Here is a 20,596-nt window from a genome sequence, read left to right as displayed (position 1 = left end):
TCCTTTCCTCATATACTTGTAGGCAACAAAGAGCTAGTCAAATTTCCTCAAAGGCTAAGTTTTGTCTAGGAAATATTTAAATTGCCTTCATACATCCATAGAGTGAAGAATTGTTTACCCTTTTTCAGCTTCAGGAAAGAAAACTGTCAGGTTAATGGCCTGGCTTAAAATTAAGAAACTAATTTAGGCATAAAGGTAGGATCTGTTCTCATTGAAACTCTATCCACATGAAATATATAATTTTGACTTTATCATAAGTGCTTATAACTCACATAATCTTCTAACAGATGTCAGAACAATAAGTTAAACAGTCTTCCATGCTAAGACCCTCAAATTATCTTTAACACAAATTTAAGTGCCAAATCTTCCTTAAGGTGGAGAGATATTCAAGACCCCTTTAAAAAATGGTTTTACAAGCACGCTTACAAATGGAGGACCTATGGGCGTTCAATTGTAAATGGCTGACACAGGCACCTATACAGAAGAGACAGACAAACCATTCCACAGTAACTTAAACAATCAAGCACCAGAGGCATCCAAACAAAGTGCCCCTTATCGGTGGCACCAACTTAAAGCCAAGGCCTTGGTAGTGGGAGACTTGACCCTACCCAGAATAGTTCTGTTGTGGTAAGAATAACATAAGGTAGTACACAGAGACAACCATTTAGGAACATTCTGTTTTGAAACAAGTTATCCCTTCTACTTACCTTTACACAAAATGTGCAAAAGATCTGAAAAATGTTCTTCTGTCAGTTGAGGACATCAAAGGTATGAAGCATCTTTTCTGCCTTATGTTTGGGTTCCGGGTGGAAAAAACAGGGAGACGGATAGTTGGCTTTTAGTAAACAAGGATACACTTTAAGCATAAAAAGTTGGACTGATTCTCAGTGAAGCCCTGTCTCTCTGAAAGATGAGATAGGTTTGATGACTTTAAGAATTTGCCACTCAGATGCTCTACGTAAAGAGGTCAGTCCAATCAGTAAAACAGTTTTCCTTGTGAAAAAGTTCAAGTCACCTTGATGAACTGGTTCAAAAGGAGCAAGTGTTAGCTTCTCTAACACACCATCAGAATCCAACTGAGGAGCTACCAGTTTTCTTGGAGATCTGAAAAAACCCTTTCAAAGACATTTTCAGATGAGAATACAGTGAGAGAGAAGGCTCCAATGGCAGACATGCTGAAATGGCTGACAACTGAACATTGATGGAGAAGTAAGAAAGGCCACAGGATACTAACACAGAGAACTAATGTAACATTAGAGAAACACTATGCCAAACGGGCATGCTGGTTATGCTGTGTGCACCAACTAGAAAAACATTTCCATTTGAAAATATATGTTTTTCTAGCAGCAGTCTTTCTGCCACCATGAATAACTGCTGCATGTCCTCTGTAAAAAGGTGCCTAAAGTGAATTAAGACAATAGTGTCAGCATGTATCAAACACAGCTGTCCTTGTGTTAGTTGACCCATTATAGAAAGGTGCCTTAGTTAATTGCGCCAGCCATTTCAAAACAAAGGGAGAACCACCACTGGCAGGGCCAGAGGGCAATCAACACAATGATCATAGGAGATCCTTTTTAATCTTCTGAAGTACTCTGGATATCAGTGGAAAGAGTGAAAAATATTACATTCAATACCCATCAAAGAAAGAAAAAGGCATCCATTTTCCAGACCCTTGTGCTTGGAGTCCAGGAGCAGAATTTGCTAGTGGATTGTTCAGAGGGGAGGTAAAGAGGTTTACTTGACAAACTCCCCACAGATGGATCAAATATGGGTCTGCCAGACGATACTCTTCTTACAGAATATAAAATAAATATACAGTGAGATTGTGCTGTAAATCTATACCCCACGCAAACATAGTCTGTACAGGGGGAGTAAGGTCAAGACCTTTTCCAGTGATTCCATACACCTGGACATAGACTCTACAATGTACTGGTTGTATGGTCAATATACTCCCAAAAGGACAAATCAACCAAAGTTACCCTAAATAGCACAACAAAGCCTATTTCTGTGGGGAAACCATACTGAATTCCGTACTGTGCAAAATTGGCAACACTTCAAATAAGCCAGCACAAAGCCCAATAAGCATCTCACATACACACCCAATATAAATAAATAAAGGCTGCTTTCAGCCTAACACAGCATAAATAATGCCAAAATATCAATTCAACAAGAATTAATATGAAATTAAATTTCTGCCAGAAATGTCACACAAAAATGGTGCCAAAATTGCTATCTAAATGAGAAATTTGTTCAACATGTTGAAAATCTACACAATCATACCAATAAATACTAAATCAAAACCGTACACACCAATCAAAAGTTAATAAAAAAATCCTGTCAGTAACGTCTGACAAATGAAATGGCACCCAAATCATGATTTTAAATGAAATAGCATTTAAACTGTTGTATGTTTATGAACCACAAATTACAATAGTGACAAAGAAAAAAAATAGCCGAACAGTCAAAAAGAAAAGCCACAAATTACTTGCAATTCTGGCAGCAATGACAGGAATAGCAGTAAAATGGCCTTACTACAAAGACTCCATTCCATTCCAACATTCAAAAAGACACATAAGACACTTTAAAGTGATCAAAAAACCCACAGAAATGCAGAAACATCTTAACAAAGGCACAATATAACTTATACTCTAACATGAGACTGATATTATTTTCCGCTTTATCAAAAGAAAAATAAATCAGGCGAATAAACTATTCAAGCACTGAAAGAAAAAGGAGGGAGGAGTATAATCAAAAAGAGTGTTTTACCTCAGCTTTGCAAGCTGTAATCGTCAGAAGGAAAGGCAAAATCCATGAGATCTTTAACTATGGGACAAGAAAACAGAAACGGTAGTGTGAGTGTGATAGGCTGTCCTGGTACTTGCAAGGAATTGGCCCTTCTCATTCACAGACAGCCATTCCAACATTCAAAAAGACACATAAGACACTTTAAGGAGGAGTTCTGAGCTTTGGACTGACAGAGAGAGAGAGACAGAGAGAGGGAAGGAATAAAGGCACTTCTACCCGTACCCTAGTAAGCCAGTGTATTTGTTGAACATTAAGTGATTTCACAGTGTAAATGTTTAAATTGTAAACACCCACAACTGGGTTCCACCTGATCAGCTGTATTAACAGTAACTGAGCTGTGAAGTCCTTTTTTTAAAAGCACTGCAACCACCAGGAAGAAATAAACTTTACCACACATAACAAATATACAAGATGTACTGAGCAGCCATGTCTCTGTACAGGAAAAAAAAAGAAGAGAGAGCCATAATTTAGGACAACTGAAAGTGTACATACATCTTGAAACAGAACCAGGAAGGTCAAAGGATCAAAATGAAGAAAGGTAAAGACCTTACTAGATAAACTCACTACAAATTGCCATTCAAATTAAGAACACTGTCATTTATTCATGCCATCAAAAATATAATCACTTAAAGGATGTCATAAAAATTACTTATGAATGCTTATGGCTGACAAAGAAAACAGCCAGCAAGCTTTACTCCATGAAGTAACTAGGATGTATCTGTGAATATCAGACAGTGGTAAAGCTTACTTTGAGAGCTACTTGCTCCCATTCTCATATAAAAAACTTTATGTCGGGACCTGACATGTACTGTGATGATAAGCAGGGCAGAGAAAGGAGCAACTGTATCGGTGATAGTTACCCACTTTTTTGGAGGGGGAATGATATGAGTTATGCACAGCACTGACCTAATTAGGGAGTCCAAAGTAGTAGTTCATTGGCAAAAACAAAAGACATTTACATTTTGTGTGCATACGCAAAGGCATTCAGAAAAAAGAATAAACCTCCGTTCCCATCAGCACAACACTGGCAACCTGAGCAAAACATATCAACTAAAGCCAGTGTCAGAAATATAAATCAAGAATCTCAGACACGAGACTTTGAATTCAGTGGGCCCTGAGACTCATGGCGTTACTGAAACAATGGACCAGAAAGAGCACAGCAGAAACAAACTGAAAAAATACAGGGTGACAACAGCTGACCACTCCTAGCCCTTGTTACAAAGATCCAGACGCTGAAAGTTACAACCATTTTAAGACTTGATATGATCAAGCAGAAACAACATTTTCAACCTAGTGTTTAAATGTATAGCCCTCATGTATGTCTGAATATTTTCTGTTTAATAAATGAATAAAATTGAAAATGGTGCATAAATACCTGGAGTATGTCCTTAACGGCTTCTTCACTTTAAAAATGATGCTATATCAGAAAAAGATAACAAAATGCTTGTATTAGTTCAAGCTTTTATTACAAATCTGTAAAAAAAAAAAAAAAGCACCTTTTAATTCATAAAAATAAATACACAAATAAGATACTAGTTACACATACACAGCATAAACATTATTATAATCATGGCACTTTGCCACAGAATTTATTCCGCACTAAAGTTTTTTTTTTCCTGTTTTTCTTTTTTTTTTAATAGGCATTTCTACTTAAAGCAAGGTTTAAACATCAACCTTAAAAACGGTAAGAGAAATACATATCATATAAACAAAGGTATGGCATTTAGGTGCAAGGAATTCATTGTTCCACTGAATTTGGCATTCATCAGATCTATCACTGAGAACAATGCCCCCTTTGATATGTACCTACTCAGGCATATTCACCAACTGGAATGTCCACAGAGGTCCTCCACTAACAATTCACGGCATCAGTACCATATCCTATCCAGACTGCTTCAATGCCATATCTCTGCATTCAGTACCCTACAAGCTTTTGAGGGCAGATCAATCCCTGGCATACAGAGCATTTTTATACCCCACTCAGATGGACCTCCTCCTCCATATCTACAAGATGAACAGCATCAGAACTCCTTGTTCTAAACACTTAAACGTTGTACATGATATAACCAGGACCTGCTGGAGAGACAGGTATGTATCCCACAAACTACCACATCTATGGAACAGGCTCCCTATCCATGTGAAGCACAGATTATATCTAACCAAATTCAAGTGTAGTTTGGACAATTTGGATGGGGAATACGAAATTCATCTCTGGTTTGGCATCTATGTCTCTAATATACAAAGGCAGCTTGTAAATGGTTTATCTCCAAGGGCCCTGCTTGTAAATCTTTCATCTTTTAAGTCCCTGCTTACACTTATCAAGGGTACCACAAGTTCTCACAGATTTGGGATGCATGGCTAGACTTAAAAAGGCCACTGGGGTCATTACCAACCTAAACACATATGAACTTATATTGTAATTTTTTTTTTGTTTCAAAGAGTGATGTTATCACAGAAAAGGAAACAGGCTTTAGGTGTTGCTAAAAATTACACTGACAAAACACAAAAAGCATCAGGGGATATTCAGAACAGCTTGGTACAGCCAACATAAAATAAACTTGGAAAACCATTCAGTGCAAAAAGGTAACTTAGTATCATCTCCCATACAAGTTTAGAAATGGCACTTTTTACAGAAGAGGAAGTCAATATACAATGAGGGCAACAAGCTACCCATGCTACAGGAATTAGCAGACAGAGAGTTTCATTCAGATGCCAGTTTGCTTTTCTATAAAGTTTGTCTTTTATTATCCATTACATGAAAAAAGCATATGCTATGCTATGTGGAGTTAAATGGTGCACATGACCATTAACCCAAAAGCAGAGATGTTAAAATGATTATGGTATAAAAGGCCCCACTGTAAACGAGGAACTAACTTTTTGTAAAATCTAAGCAAGACTGCTCAATAGGTAAAATCTTACTCAATACACAACCACGGAGGACTGAAATTATGCCAGTTCCACTTATTTGTGTCAGAGAAATTAATTATCAAAATAAACAGATAAGGTGTCAAGAATTACAGCTGACAAAAATGGATTCATTTTAAGTAAAGCTCTCATGAAAGGTATTTCGCCTAAGCTGATGCTTAAACATTTAAAGTGTCAAGTCCTACTGTTAAGGGCTACCTGATATTAAAATCTATTATAAAACACCATCACTGCTAAAAGTGAGACTTTCAGAACCTTGATATGTGCAGTCTGGGTCCTCAAGGGAGAGGAAGGTTAACTGTCCAGGTGATGGCTATCCTGTAATAGCGGTGGTGGCAAGAGGGGGTCTTTTTATTTTTCTTACACAGACCTGTCATATGCCCTTTTCAGGGAGTCCAAAGATACAACACTTAATCAAAAAAGAGGAACGTACTGAAAAATAACAGGTTTAAATTTTCTGGGCAAAGAAAACATGTACATAATTTTATTTATTTAATTATTTATTTATTTTATATTTGTTTACCAGGCTAGTCTAAATGGATATATTTCCATTTTCAGTAGAGGCTTGGGGAGAAAACGTCCAATAGTAGCACAAAAAAATTTAAAAACAATTTTATCACACAATAAAAGAAAGGATGTCAAAATACAAAGAAGTAATCTTAAAATGAAGAACATTACACTAAGAAACATTGACATACAGGATAAGACAAGTCATTTTACAGTATGATACATGAGGTAATTTACAGTACATTAAAAGATTGAATTCATACAGTCATCTTCTTTCGGCATTTCCCGGTTAGGGGTCACTACAGCTGATCACCTGTTTCCATTTCTTCCTGTCCTCTGCATCCTGCTCTGTCACACCAGCTACCTGCATGTCCTCGCTAACCACATCCATAAACCTTATCTTAGGCCCTCCTCTTTTCCTCTTACCTGGCAGCTTCATCCTTAGCAACCTTTTCCCAATATACCCAGCATCCCTCCTCAGCACATGTCCAAACCAATGCAATCTTGCCTCTTTAGCTTTGTCTCCAAACCTTCCAACCTGTGCTGACCCTCTAATATACTTATTCCTAATCCTGTCTATCCTCGTCACACCCAGTGCAAATCTTAACATCTTTAACTCTGCCATATCAGCTCTGACTCATGCCTTTTTGTCAATGCCACTGTCTCCAATCCATACAACATAGCTGGTCTCACTACCCTCTTGCAGACCTTCCCTTTCACTATTACTAGTACTCGTCTGTCACACATCACTCCTGACCCAATTCTCCACCCACTCCACCCTGCTTGTACTCTCTTCTTCACCTTTCTTCCACACTCGCCATTAATCTGAACTGTTGATCCCAAGTATTTAAACTCATCCAGCTTTGCCAACTCTACTCCCTGCATCCCCACCATTCCTCTACCCTCCCTTTCATTCACACACACATATTCCATCTTAGTCCACCTGACCTTCATTCCTCTTCTCTCTAGAGCATATCTCCACCTTTCCAGGGTCTCCTCAACCTCTTCCCTACTCTCACTACATATCACAATGTCATCTGCAAACATCATAGTCCATGGGGACTCCTGTCTGATCTCGTCTGTCAACCTGTCCATCACCAGTGCAAATAAGAAAGGGCTCAGAGCTGATCCTTGATGTAATCCCGCCTCCACCTTAAACACATCTGTCACTCCCACTGGAGATCTCACCTCTGTCACACTACCGTTGTACATATCCTATACCACTCTTACATACTTCTCTGCCACTCCCGATTTCCTCATACAATACCACAACTCCTTTCAAGGCACCCTGTCATATGCTTTCTCTAAGTCCACAAAGACACAATGCAACTCCTTCTGACCTTCTCTGTACTTTTCCATTAACACTCTCAGAGCAGGCATCGCATCTATAGTGCTCTTTCCTGGCATGAAACAATACTGCTTATCACTAATCATCACCTCCCATCTAAACCTAGCTTCCCGTGATTTCATTCTGTGACCGATCAGTTTTATCCCTCTGTAGTTACTACAGCTCTGCACATCACCCTTATTCTTAAAATTCGGTACCAAAACACTTTTTCTCCACTCCTCTGGCATCCACTCACTTTCGAAGATTTCATTAAACAATTTGTTAAAAATTCCACTGACATTTCTCCTAAACACCTCCAAGCTTCCACAGGTATGTCATCTGGACTAACAGCTTTTCCATTCTTTATCCTCTTCATAGCTATCCTTACTTCTGCCTTGCTAATCCAGTGCACTTCCTGATTCACTATCCCCACATCATCCAGCCTTTTCTCTCTCTCATTCTCTTCATTCATCAGCCCCTCAAAGTACTCCGGCAACATTTCAAGAACCATGCCTCTACTGTGTTAAATACCTTCTGAGTCAGAGATTGTAGTTCTGATGTGGAGTTAGCTGAACATATGAGCGTAGAATCGTCTACATATTGTATGCCGGTGGTTTGAGGAATTGCCACATAAAGGTCATTCATGAATAGTGAGAAAAGAAGAGGTCCTAGAATGGAGCCCTGGGGGACTCCAAAGGTGACTGGCAGTGGGGAGATAGATTACTGTCCCAGAGAACTGCTTGTTGCCTATTGCTAAGGTACGACTTGAACAATTGAAGAGTCTGGGTGTCAGGAGAAAGGGATTCAAGGCTATTTATAAGCAGGGGGTGGTTTACCATGTCAAAAGCTTTTGAGAGACTGATGAAGAGTGCTGATTTGACATGTTTTTATTACGGTTTCCATTGATGGACTCGGTGAATGATAAGAGAGCAGTGGTGGTACTATGAAATGGCCTAAAGCCATGCTGGCAGTTAGCTAGTATGTTATGTTGAGTTAAGTGGTCTAATAGTTGACGGTGAATACATTATTCCATAACTTTTGCTAAGGCTGATAAAAGGGCTATAGGCTTGTAGTAGGAATAATCATTAGAGTTACCACCTTTCTGTAGGGGGATAATGTGGGAGATTTTCCAGATGTCTGGAATGGTTCCCTCCTTAACGGTTCTGCTTATAAGGATAGATATAGGATAGGCAACTGCTTTGGCTGCTTTTTGCAGGTATTCAGATGGTAACCGGTCAGCAGAAGGAGTACAAGGCTTACGTTTTTGGATGATTTTTTTAGACGACAGCGGTAGAGATGGGTTGCAACTGGAATGTTGGGAGAGTACCAGGTATAGTGGAAGGGAAACTTGAGTTGTCTGTGGATAGTTGACTGGCTATTGATTATATGGTCTCTGTGAAGAATTTATTGAAGGCATTGGCAGTTTGATGAGGGTATTATGATCAGCCCCTAGTGGGGTTGGTGTACTAGAGTGCCCTGGGTGAAGGTGTCTATTGATGTTTGACCAGAACTTCTGTGGATTAATTTGGTGAGTTTGCTGTAGTTTACAATAGTAGTTCTTTTTATAAGTGAGTATTGCTTTTTTGTAATATTTCTCAATTGTCTAAAAGTTTGTTGCTTAGAGATGGTTTTGGTAGCTCTCCACATAACTCAAGATTTGATCCTAAGCAAAATCTTTTGTCTGGTTTCTTTTGAAAGCCAGGGGGCTGGTTTGGACTTCATTCTAATAGACCGTTTAGGTGTGTACTCATCGAGGATAGTTAAGAATTTAGAGTTGAAATATTTAACTGCCTCTTCAAGTGGGGGAATTTTTAGATGGTTCCAGTCAAAGGCATGAAGTTCATTTTGGAATAGTATTGGGTTAAAAGTGTTTATTGGTCCGTTAAATCCTATATGTGGGGGTGTTAGAAATGTCATTCTTTTGCTTATAATGTAAGTCAGAGTATGATCACTTACATCATCAGGCAAAGTTCCTACCTTATAAGTTTGTTGATGTTTACTAATAAGAATCCAGTCTAAGGTGCTCTCTTTTTTGTTTGGTTTGTTAATTCTGGTTGTGGTGGTGATTTGTTTGACTAAAGCCATGAAGATTAATATGGGAGGTAAGATTTTCAGTATTGACACATTTCCAGTCAGTATTCAAGTTACCTAGTATTATTGTTTATTGTGGGAAAGTAGAGGACACCCAGCTTAGAATATCCTCTATAGTATTGCTGTTATTGCCAGGAGGTAGGTAGATACAGATGATGTATAGGGATTTGCTAGGGTTGAGTTTAAATTTGGAGATAAGGAATAAGAACTTCAGCCTTACTATCCTGAGGTGGGTTATAAGGAATGGAGGAGATCTGAAGCCCATTTTTAAATAGACGTGCTACTCCCCCGCCGTTACGTTTTATGCAGTCTGGTCTCAATATATTATATCCTGGGGGGATTATTTCATTATCCTAAGTTCCAGGTTTTAACCAAGTTTCTGTAAGGCAGAAGATATCAAAGGAATGAATATCAAGAAGGGTGTGGAGATGGGCAACTTTGTGGTTAATACTCCAGATATTGAAATGTCCTATTAGTAAAGTGTTGGGGAGTCTGGTCTGGGTTACTAGGGTTGAGGGATAGAAGCAGTTAGATTTTACTGTGGAGACACTGGTTGGGCCAGGGTTAGGGTGGATGTCACCATCTTTCAAGAAGGGATTCTTTAGCCTTAGAACCGGGTTTTATATATATATATATATATATATATATATATATATATATATATAGCTAGCTAGTTTGATATTTCACTTTTTTTACTGTGAGGTTATTATATTTAATGTGTGTGCGCTGATGGTACTTGGCTAGCAGGTAGCAGGGAGTGGACGTGATATTTATTTTAATATGGGTGAGGGTAGAAATTTGAATGGCTGTTTGTTTTGGAGAGTAGTTAAAGTGGTAATAATTCACTTTTTCAAAGGAGTTGAGGAGATAGGCTGAGGTGAGGACAGGTATATGTGTGGTTATGAGTATTAACTTGCTTAGGATAGCTTGGTTAGGCATATTGCTAAGATTACCTATACAAATACAATGGAGGTTAAACTGGGATAGGACAATAATAGAAATATTAGTTATGGTTGGGTCTTTAAGAAGAGGGAACAGATAATGGTAAAGGAATAGGGTAAATTACTATAAGTAGAGGCACTTCAGAAAGTTGGTAGAGGAGGGGTGTAGCTAAGTTGTGTAGTTTGGTTGGAGTATAGGATAGGTAGGATGGGAGAGAGGCTGTGGTTAAGGAAGTATAAGTCTAGGACCAGTGGGGGCTGGTGGGAATTGGGGTTAGGGTAGGGGAGCGGAGTAAACCCGCAGGGCGAAAAGAGCAGGTTCAGCAAAGTAGTAAAGGAAGAAGGCCAGTTTAGAGGAAAAACAATCAGTGAAGTTGGGAGGTAAGGTCAATGTAAGGTATCCAGGAGGTCAGGGACTAAAAAGTAGAGGGAAGGGAAAGATGATAAGGGTAAATTCAGTGGGAAAAGGGATAGGTACAGGTGGTATCAGAGGCAAAAAGAGACAAAATCTGGTTTAAGGACTAAAGTTTAGAAGCAAAGTAACTAATGAGCAATAAAATTAGTATACTGTCCTCTAATGGTCACTCTTGGTAATATCAATAGAGTTTACCCAAAGGGGGGTCAAGAAGGATTGGAGGATAGGAGAGGAGAGAAGAAAAAGAAAAGTAAATAAAAGCAGGGGAGAGAGTTTGGCAGGGAGGCTAAATGGAAGGTATAGGGAATATAGAATAGGAGACTATGGCTGCTGGTTGTCCTGGTAGGGAGCGCTCACTTGAACAAAATAAAACAGGATTTAGTTGCAATTAAAGGAGGTAAGGAGTATTTTATGCAGACTTCCAAATAACTATAACTGCTTCACAAGGCAGTATAGCATAGGGAAGACAATGGCATTTTTCATGTGCTGGGAGGAAGTATCAGATACTTCACAGAAGTCTGGTATGTCTCTGGGCCTTGGGTAGTCAGTAGGACACAGAAGCTGGGGGGTTTACACTGGCAGGAGGGTTACACAAGCAAACACTACCATCAGGGATACTCGGCAGCCAGGAATGGGGATAGGCTAAAAAGACAAGAACAAGATAAGATGATACATACCTTACTTATCACCACAAATAAAGGGGGAGCCTAACCTACTGTTACCCTTCAACCACAGTCATACACATCAGACAATAATTGTACAAAGGAGAATTTCTATGGTGAGGGCTGAAAGTATTGTACCTGGCCTAAGCAAAAGACAGCAAGAAGAGATGGAGATAAGAGAAAACAAAGATGGCAGAAAATGAGGCTTTGCAGTGTTAACCTTTAAGATATTCAAAGATCACATTAAGGTGAACTAGAAGCTGACAAACTGCAACTCTAATGGTGTAAACCAGCTGAAACCAAATCAGTCTGTTGTCTAAATGTAGCATTTTTCAGTCTATAAATATTATAATTTAAAGATAAAAATGCTTGTGCATAAATACCCTTTCTCAGAATTTATCTGAGGATGCTCATCAATAAGTTACCTCTGCTTTTCCTTGCAGAAAGGTAACAAATGCTTCAATTATTCCTTTCACTTACTACAATCTGTAAACATACAGAAATCAATTTCAAAAGTTAAAGAACCAACACTGCAACAAGACACCATGTATCACCTGCAGAAGTAAATTTATTCATTGTTAATCACAAATCACTGATCCTCCTTAACTTTGATTTCTCCATTATTTTTTTAACAATTTCAGAAGATTATGCTGTAAAATCTTAAAGACACCAAACAATGACCATAAGTAATGAAAATGTACACTATATGGCAATCTTCTTGCAGAGGTCCATTTCTGTGTTGCAACTGCTGGAATCTACATCTCCTCAGTGAATCTTAACATTTCGCACACAGAAGGAATTTTTCAGAACGATATTGCACCAATGCTTAATGAAATACTCAGAGTAGCTTCGTTTAGCAGCAGATACATATGGAAACAAAAACATGAAGCCTGCAGAAAAACAGCAGATACAAACTGAAACAAAAACACAAAGCCAGCAGCAAAACAGCAAAACATTAAAGATGCATGAAAAGAACAAACTCTCTCCGACCCAAAAAAGTGAATAAAACAAAAGGCTAACTATAACGAAACCACCAAGTGGGAGCAATTTTTCATTTTAAGGTTGTCAACAAAAAGTACTGTTTTGCAACTAAATTTACCATAACAGCAGATGTTCTAAAAGGATCATCTCTGCAGTATCCTAAGCTATGTGAGTTTACATCTCCTGCACCATTCAGCTTCCAAAAGCATTGAGTGCCTTGCCAATGTGCTTCCTGACAGCAGCATCAGATGCACTCCTATTAAGAGGTTGGAGGAGCACCGAATGCTTCACAGTACTTTCTGGCAAGGAAGAATGCAACAGTCCTAAGTATGTGTGCTAAAAAAAAAACAAGAGATTAACTAAATGCAAACAGGGTGAAAAGAAACCACAACCTGGACACAAAACATGAATATGAGGAATAAAGGGAGCTAGAAAGTGGGACAGCTACTGCAAGAGTTATTCATTAGAAAATATTTTGTTATACTAAGTTTACTTACACAACTGCAGGTTATTCAAAATGAAACACTACTGTAGTAGCATGACATATGTATGCAGATCACCATAACTTTGAAATCGGCAGTAAAAAAGGGAATAGGCCAAAACCTAGGACTCCAGGAACTCCTGGAGAGTGGTCCTAGCAAAGCCAGTTCTGGACCTGGAAAAGCTAATTAATCTATAATGCTTTTTTTAAATTGCGTATTAAGGACCAAGTTCCTAGAATGCATCTAGAGTCCACCCCTAGACAGAGAGCCACAAAAGACGCCAGTGCCCTTACAGAAAGAGCTGTGACTGTTGCTGTGACAGAAAGTCACATATCATGGTGAGTATAATAATAATTAAAAAGAAAAAAACAACAACACAATCCAAGACAACCACGAAGGTATACCAAGCTTTGACACTGGCTGTCCTTTCCTCTCATATTTGTAGGCGACAAAGAGCTAGTCACCTTTCCTCAAAGGCTAAGTTTTCTCAACGAGAAACTAAAATTGTCTTCATACATCCATAGAGTGAATAATTCTTTACCCTTTTTCAGTTTCAGGAAAGAAAACTGTCAGGTTTATCGCCTGGCTTAACAATTCTGAAACTAATTTTGGCATAAAGGTTGGATCTGTTCACATTGAAACTCTGTCCAGATGAAAGATACCGTTCTGACTTTATCATAAGTGCTTATAACTCAGATAATCTTCTAACAGATGTCAGAACAATAAATTAAACAGTCTTCCATGCTAAGGCCCTCAAATTATCTTAGTGTGCAAATGCTTTTCAAACACAAATTTAGATGCCAAATCTTCCTTAAGGTGGAGAGATATGCAAGACCCCTTTAAAAATGGTGTTACAACCACTCTTAGAAATGGAGAACATATGGGTGTTCAATTGGAAATGGCTGAAATAGGTACATTTACAGAAGAGAAAGGCAAACCATTCCACAGTAACTCAAACAATCAGGCACCAGAGGCATCCAAACTAGGTGCCCCTTATCGGTGGCACCAACTTAAAGGCAAGGCCCTGTCAGTGTGAGACTTGACCCTACCTAGAATAGTTCTGTTTTGGTAAAAATAACAAAAGGTAGTACACAGAGACAACCATTTAGGAACATTCTTTTTTGAAACAGGTTGACCCTTCTTCTTAAGTTACACAAAATGTACAAAATCTCTCAAAAATGTTCTTCTGTCAGTTGTGGACATCAGAGGTATGACGTATCTTTTCTGCCTTATGTTTGGGTTGGGGGGTAGCAAGGAGAAAGATAGTTGGCTTTTAGTAAACTAAGATACACTTTAAGTATAAAAAGTAGGATTGATTCTCACTGAAGCCCTGTCACTCTGAAAGATGAGATAGGTTTGGTGACTAAGAATATGCAACTCAGATGCTCTACGTAAAGAGGTCAGTCCAATCAGTAAAACAGTTTTCTTTGTGAAAAAGTTCAAGTCACCTCGATGGACTGGTTCAAACGGAGCAAGTGTTAGCTTCTCTAACACACCACCAAGATCCAACTGAGGAACTACCAGGTTTCTTGGAGATCTGAAAAAACCCTTTCAAAGACATTTTCAGATGAGAATACAGTGAGAGAGAAGGCTCCATCGGCGGACATGCTGAAATGGCTGACAACTGAACATTGATGGAGAAGTAAGAAAGGCCACAGGATACTAACACAAAGAACTAATGTAAAATTAGAAAAACACTGTGCCAAGTGGGAGTGCTGGTTATGTTGTTTGCACCAATTAGAAAAACTTTTCCATTTGAAAATATATGTTTTTCTATTAGCAGGCTTTCTTACCTCCGTGAATAACTGTTGCATGTCCTCAGTAAAGAGGTGCCTAAAGTGAATAAAGACAATAGTGTCAGCATGTATCAAACACCGCTGTCCTTGTGATAGTAGATCCATTCTGAGAGGTAGCTTAGCTAATTGCGCCAGCCATTTCAAAACAAAGGGAGAACCACTGCTGACAAGGCCAGAAGGCAATCAACACAATGATCATAAGGGATCCTTATTAATCTTCTGAGGTACTCTGGATATCAGTGGAAAGAGTGAAAAATCTTACAGTCAACACCCATCTAAGAAAGAAAAAGGCATCTATCTTCCAGACCCTTATGCTAGGAGTCCAGGAGCAGAATTTGCTAGTGGATTGTTCAGAGGGGAGGCAAAGAGGTTTACGTGACAAACTCCCCACAGATGGATCAAATATGGGTCTGACAGACAATACTCTTCTTACAGGATATAAAATAACTAAACAGTGAGATTGTGCTGTAAATCTATACCCCAAGCAAACATAGTCTGTACAGGAGGAGTAACAAGACTTTTCCCAGTGATTCCATACACCTGGACATAGACTCTGCATAGTACTGGTTGTATGGACAGTATACTTCCAAAAGGACAACCAATGTTACCCTAAATAGCACAATGAAGCCTATTTCTGTGGGGAAACCATACTGAATTACTGTGCAAAAAAAAAAAAAAAAACACAGCACTTTAAATAACCCAGCACAAAGCTCAATAAGAATCCCACATAAACACCCAATTTAATAAATAAAGGCTGTTTTCAGCCTAACACAGTATAAATAGAGGCAAAATATCAATTCAACAGGAATTAATATTAAATGCAATTTCTGACAAAAATGTCACACAAAAGTGGTGCCAAAATCACTATTTAAATGAGAAATGTGTTCAAAATGTTGAAAGTCTACACAATCACGCAAATAAATACTAAATCCAAACCATACACCCCAAACTAAAGTTAAGAAAAAAATCCTGTCAGTAATGTTTGACAAATAAAATGGCACCCAAATCACGATTTTAAATGAAAGAGCATTTAAAATGTTGTATGTTTATGAACCACAAATAACAATAGTGACAATAAAAAAAAATAGCCGAACAGTGAAAAAGAAAAGCCACAGATTACTTCCAATTCTGGCAGCGCAAAGCAATGACAGGAATAGCACTAAAATGGCCTTAGTACAAAGACTCCATTCCATTCCAACATTCAAAGAGACACATAAGACACTTTAAAGTGATCAAAAAACCTACAGAAACTCAGAAACATCTTAACAAAGACACAATATAACTTATACTCTGAACACAAATGAGATTGATATTATTTTCTGCTTTATCAAACAACAAAAAGGGCCAATATCTACATAGGAAGAATGCAGAGTGCCTGTAATCACAACTACGCAGGTAAAAGCTGCACTCCCTAAAACCAAAAACACAGCATCCATGGGACTGGACAACATCCCAGGCTGCGTTTCACATGAATGTCAGAACGAACTGGCTCCCCACTGAAGCAACATGTTCAATAATAGCCTAGCATCAGGCTATGTGCACATTGAATGGCGCACAGCAACAGTTATCCCACTCCACAAAGGGGGAGCCACCACTGATCTCGGGAACTATCGACCTATTAGCCTGACGAATCTGGTCTGCAAGGCCATGGAATGTATCACCATGGAACTCATAAACAAAGACATTGGTAACCACCAAATGCTGGATCCCACCCAGTTCAGGTTTGTGAAAGGCAGATCATGCCTCCTGAACCTGATCGACTTCTTTGAGGCATTCACCAAAGAGATAGATGAGGGTAAGGTGGTTCAAACAGCCTATCTTGACCTCACCAAGGCTTTCGACACCATCCCCCATTCTGGAATTATAGCTAAACTCACTAAGGTAGGTATAAATTCCTACATCACAAGATGGGTTGCAAACTGGTTCACTGACAGAACCCACACTGTAAAATTTGCAGACCCCAAATCTGACCTCAAAGGATAACCCACACTGTAAAAGTTGCAGAACCCAAACCTGACCTCAAAGCAGTGACAAGTGGAGTACCACAGAGTTCCGTCCTGGGACCTCTCCTGTTTGGTATCTACTTCTCTGAAGTACAGGCTAACATAGAGGGCTTCTGGCTAATGAAGTTCTCAGATGACTGCAAACTAGGAGCCATACTCAAGTCACCAAATGATGTGGACATCCTACAGAAGGGCCTCGCTGAGACAGATGCCTGATGTCAGAGCCATTGCCTCAAGCTCAATGCCAAAATGTTCACTGTCACCCCGTTTGGTAAAAACTCTACCCATGAACTATCACATAGGCAGCAATCTACTTAACACTGAATGTGTGATAAAAGACCTTGGGACTCAGGTGGACAGTAGCCTCCCCTTTGATAGTCACATTGCCAAAGTAGTCAGGAAGTCCTTCTATGTGGCACACCTCATCATAAAATGGTTCATTGTTCCCCTCTACTCAACAATCATTAGACCCATTATAGAGTACAATGCCCCTTTTGGAATGTACCTCACAAGACATCTGCAGCAGCTGGAAAGGCCACAGAAGTACCTCGCAAAAAGGATTACTGGCCTCAAACAAATACCCTACACTGACTGCTCAGAAAACTCACGCTTTACTCCGTAGCATATCACCTACTCCAAGGTGATCTCAGCCTAACATATAAAGCTATGTCAAACCCAGAGCTGTTGGACATGCTACACCTAAAGAAATCCCAGTCCCTCCGAGCTACATGCTCTAGGGACCTAAAGCTTGTCACCACAATAAACAGGACATGCTGGAGGGATAGATTCCTGTCCCAGAGACTTCCCACACTCTGGAACAGGCTACCCATCTATGTCAAGCAAAGTTCTTCATTAGCATTCTTCAAGAAAAACCTTGATGAGTGGATGGGAAATAGGAAATATACCCCCGGGGATCACTTCTGTGTCTCTGCTCGACAGCGGCACAGGAAAATAACTTTCTTGGGTGGCGTAAGCCAGGGAACCTTGTTGGCTAGGCTTACGTAGGCCCTTGGGCCGATAGCTTAGTACCTACCTATGAACCTAATCAGCCAAATAAACTATTCAAGCATTGAAAGAAAAAGGAGGGATGAGTATAATCAAAAGGAGTGTTTTACCTCAGCTTTGCAAGCTGTAATCTCCAGAAGGAAAGGTAAAATCCATGAGATCTTTAACTATGGGACAAGAAAACAGAAACGGTACTGTGAGTGTGATAGGCTGTCCTGGTACTGCCAGAGAATTGGCCCTTCTCATTCACAGACAGGCAGTGGGAAGAGTTCTGAGCTTTGGACTGACAGAGAGAGAGAGAGAGGGAAGGTATAAAGGCACTTCTACCCGTATGCTAGTAAGCCAGTGTATTTGTTGAACATTAAATGATTTCACAGTGTAAATGTTTAAATTGTAAACACCTGCAACTTGGATACACCTGATCAGCTGTATTAAGAGTAAATGAGCTGTGAAGTACTGTTTTTAAAAGCACGGCAACCAGCAGGAAGAAATAAACTATACCACACATAGAAATATACCAGATGTGCTTAGTAGCTGTTTCTGTACGTGAAAAAAAAGAAGAGTGAGCCATAAATTAGGACAACTGAAGTGTACACACACCTTGAAACCGGAAACGTTAGAGAGGATCAAAATGAAGAAAGGTAGTTAAAATGGTTGACTAGAAAAGGTTTGAAGATATGCCCCCATTGATATGTACCTACCCAGGCATATTCACTAACTGGAACGTCCAAAGGGGTCCTTCACTAACAATTCACGGCATCGGTGCCATATCCATTCCAGACCACCTCAATGCCGTATCACTGCATTCAGTACCTTACAGGCTGTTGAGGGGAGATCCTTCCCCAGCATACAGAGTATTTTTAAGCCCCACTCTGATGGACCTCCTCCATATCTACAAGATGAAAAGCATCAGAATTCCTCATTCTAAACACTTAAACGTTGTCTGTGATATAACCAGGACCTGCTGGAGAGACAGGTTATGTATCCCACACACTGAGTTACAGCACAATGGCACTAAATATACAGACACAACTGATATTGCCAACATCCTGGCAGATAGGTTCAGTGCTAACTTTACCCCCCTCTCACCCCCTAAAGAGCCCATCTCTATACCGGAAGAATGCAAAGTTCTTGTAATCATGGCTGCTCAGGTAAAAACCACATTCTCCAAAGCCAAGAACACAGCATCCATGGGACCAGACAACATCCAAGGCTGCGTTCTACACGAACTACAGAACGAACTGGCACCCCACCTAAGTACCATGTTCAATCATAGCCTCACCTCAGGCTTTGTACCTGCTGAATGGCGCACAGCAATGGTTATCCCACTCCTCAAGGGGGGAGCCACCACGGACCCCAGGAACTACCGCCACATTAGCCTGACGACCCTGGTCTGCAAGGCCATGGAACGTATCATCATGGAACTTATAAACAAAGACATCGGTAATCTCTAAACTCTGGACCCCACTCAGTTCGGGTTTATGAAAGGCAGATCATGCCTCCTAAACCTGATAGATTTCTCTGAAGCAGTCACCAAAGCCGTAGACAAGGGTAAAGTGGTTCACACAGCCTATCTAGATCTTGCCAAGGCTTTTGACACCATCCCCCACTCTGGAATTATAGATAAACTCACTAAACTAGGTATAAATCCCTATGTCACAAGATGGGTTGCCAACTGGCTCACTGACAGAACCCACACTGTGAAAGAAGCAGACTCCAAATCTGACTTCAGACCAGTGACAAGTGGAGTACCACAGGGTTCAGTCCTGGGTCCTCTCCTGTTTGGTATCTACTTCTCTGAAGTACAGGCTAACACAGAAGGTCTTTGGCGAATGAAGTTCACAGATGACTGCAAACTAGCAGCCATAATCAAAACTCCTAACGATGTGGGCATCCTACAAAAGGGCCTCACTGAGACAGATGCCTGGTGTCAAAGCCATGGCCTCAAGCTCAATGCCAAAAAGTGCACTGTCATCCCCTTTGGTAAGAACTCTGTACCCATGCACTACAGCACAGGCGGTAGTATACTTAACACCGAAAGTGTGATAAGAGACCTTGGGACACAGGTGGACAGTAGTCTCTCCTTTGATAATCACATCGTCACAGTAGTCAGGAAATCCTTCTTCGTGGCATACCTCATCACAAAGGGTTTCTCATCCAGAAAAAATAGGTCATTGTTCCCCTCTACTCATCACTCATTAGACCCATTTTAGACTACAACGCCCCTTTTGGTATGTACCTCACAAGACATCTACAACAACTGAAAAGGTCGCAGAAATACCTCACAAAGAGGATTACCGGCCTCAAACAGATGCCCTACGCAGACCGTGTCAAAAAACTCCAGCTTTATTCCGTCGCATATCGCCTACTCAGAGATGATCTCTGCCTAACATACAAAGCTATGTCAAACCCAGAACTGTTGGACATGCTCCACTTAAAGAAATCCCAATCCCTCCGAGCTACATGTTCTAGGGACCTAAACCTTGTCACCACAATAAACAGAACATGCCGGAGGGATAGATTTCTGTCCCAGAGACTTTCCATACTCTGAAATAAACTATCTATCTATATCAAACAAAGCTCCACATTAGCAGTCTTCAAGAAAAATCTTGATGACTGGATGTGAAATAGGAAATTCACCCCAGGGATCACCTCT

The 20,596-nt window shown here is 39.8% G+C and overlaps 1 long non-coding RNA gene across 1 annotated transcript in view; it reads right to left on the bottom strand.

Annotated features, from left to right (window-relative positions):
• Positions 1 to 4,174: 4,174 nt before the first annotated feature.
• The window catches only part of LOC122797272, a 75,266-nt gene continuing 58,844 nt past the window's right edge, over positions 4,175 to 20,596 (bottom strand). The window contains exon 3 of the long non-coding RNA XR_006364041.1: positions 4,175 to 4,222. This is a non-coding gene — a long non-coding RNA (uncharacterized LOC122797272). The remainder of the gene's footprint in view (positions 4,223 to 20,596) is intronic.

The sequence above is a fragment of the Protopterus annectens genome, chromosome 3.part0, assembly GCF_019279795.1.
Source record: "Protopterus annectens isolate FY-2018-M chromosome 3.part0, PAN1.0, whole genome shotgun sequence".
Classification (NCBI taxonomy): domain Eukaryota; kingdom Metazoa; phylum Chordata; order Ceratodontiformes; family Protopteridae; genus Protopterus; species Protopterus annectens.
Note: the sequence above shows the minus strand (reverse complement) of the source record. Positions and strands in the feature narration are given on the sequence as shown.